The following is a 2,018-nucleotide window of genomic DNA, read 5'->3' on the forward strand; positions in this document are numbered from 1 at the left end:
GCTCGGCTCGCTGCTGCCGCACCTTGCGTTTCACCCTCATATTTGAACAGGAAATATGCAATTTCAGTGATTTTGACTATAAAAATGCGATTTGGACCATAAAAATGTTCGAAAATTACTCATACATAAAGATCAGTGGACAAATACTAATATTCATTTTATGTTATGATTTTTTTTTCTTGTCATGATGACAGGGGAGGCTCTGCCTCACCTGCCTCCCCTGACCGCACGTCCCTGCCGTGCCCCACTGTCCGTCTTATCTGCACATCCTTCCGGGACCATATATGGAGTTGGTTTTCTGTCTTCTGCAGGTGGTCAGACTCTGCCTCCCCCAGATCAGGAACCATCTTCACTCCCTCTTCGTAGGCATATTTGTGCAGACCGTCACGTACGCCATAAACTCACATAACCTCACCAGTGCATAGTTTCATCCATCAGCATGTTAATACATTTGATTCAATTACAGGTACATTAATACATGTTTCTATCTGGTAAGAGCGTCTGTTTTACACTTATGTGTAAAAATGTATGTCTAGCCTTTAACATTTAGAAAAATTCACAAAATATCACTTGCTGAATTTAGAGGGCTAAGACATACAGGATATGTTCCTTGCATGAACCCTAAAAGTGCTAATTCAAATTCACGGCTCTATATTCAAGTGTGTCGTTACTAGTTATGAAGTTCAGAACTCAGGCTAGCAGTAGCAACACAGACTCTGTTTGGCTGAATGACTTGAAATTTGGTACTTTGTTCAGATCTAGCCTAACCACAAAGCACAAGAAATATTGCTCGAATTTGAGTGCCCACTTGTGGTTAAAAAATAAAAAGATATGAATGCTAACCAACATGGCCGGTTTTTATTTTATTTGGGAAAAATCTTCAGACTATGGTGGATTGAAAACTTTGGGCAGACAATGGATATGATATTAGTCATCTGTGAATATTTTTAGATTTTTTTTGAGGCATTATTGATTTTTAAAAAATTTCTGAATATGTTTCAGTATGACTAGCACTAGTATGACTAGTAACAATTTCTTGTACAAAAGCCGTTGAGTGTGGAGATATCCCAAAGTGCAAACATTATTCCACATATACACACACAGAGAAGTGAGAATATTTGGGAAATTTTATAATGAAGTTTGAATTTTTTATGATTTTTGGCAAATCGGCTGGACATCAAGAAAAGGAAGTTATCAATTTTTGAATGAGAATGTGTTCGATCCAGGAACATACCAAGAAAAGTCAATGATTCCACATGTAGGCATGGTCATTACAGAATATTTTGGTAATTTTTGGAAGAGTTATGGATTTTTTATGAATATTTATTTGGCTCACTGTGTTATAAAATTACAGTTAACATTTTTTTTTACTGAAACAGCATTGAAACCAGAGATATATGCATATTATTGCAGATGTAGACTTGATCATCTGAGAATATTTTGGTACTTTCTGATGTTGGGCTCCTGATCTTTGTTCATTCTGTCTGACGGCGTGATGTGCTGCTTGACACAGTTTCGAGCCAAATGAAGTGGAAGTATCATGATGCAGTGTTTTGGTGGCTGTGTCAACACGTCAAATATCACGTGACCACTCCTAAATGAGGCCTCGTTCTTTCTGGTGTCTCGAGCTGCTTGTGACGTGCACCTTGTCATGCACTGATTCGCAGGAATCCCGAGTGGGCGGGTCTTGTAGTTATTCTCAAGGTTTTAAAATGAGACTGAATATTCACCCAAACTGTGGGTTTTTGGAAATCAATCAATCAATCAAATTTTATTTGTATAGCACATTTCAGCAGCAAGGCATTTCAAGGTGCTGTACATAATTTAAAAAAAACAAAATAAAAACAGCATGTGACATTGAATGAACAGTAAGAAAGAGAAAAACATTGAAGACATCAAAAACCCACACTCTCACCGTAATTTAGCCATAAGCAACTCTAAACAGATGGGTTTTAAGTTGAGAATTAAAGGCACCCAGTGTTTCAGCTGTTTTACAGTTTTCTGGAAGTTTGTTCCAA

The 2,018-nt window shown here is 37.5% G+C and overlaps 1 protein-coding gene across 1 annotated transcript in view; it reads right to left on the bottom strand.

Annotated features, from left to right (window-relative positions):
- Window positions 1–2,018, bottom strand: part of LOC108249990 (plasma membrane calcium-transporting ATPase 1-like) — an 11,169-nt gene that overhangs the window by 2,587 nt on the left and 6,564 nt on the right. The window lies entirely within an intron of this gene.

This window comes from Kryptolebias marmoratus, linkage group LG17 (genome assembly GCF_001649575.2).
Source record: "Kryptolebias marmoratus isolate JLee-2015 linkage group LG17, ASM164957v2, whole genome shotgun sequence".
Taxonomy (NCBI): Eukaryota; Metazoa; Chordata; class Actinopteri; order Cyprinodontiformes; family Rivulidae; genus Kryptolebias; species Kryptolebias marmoratus.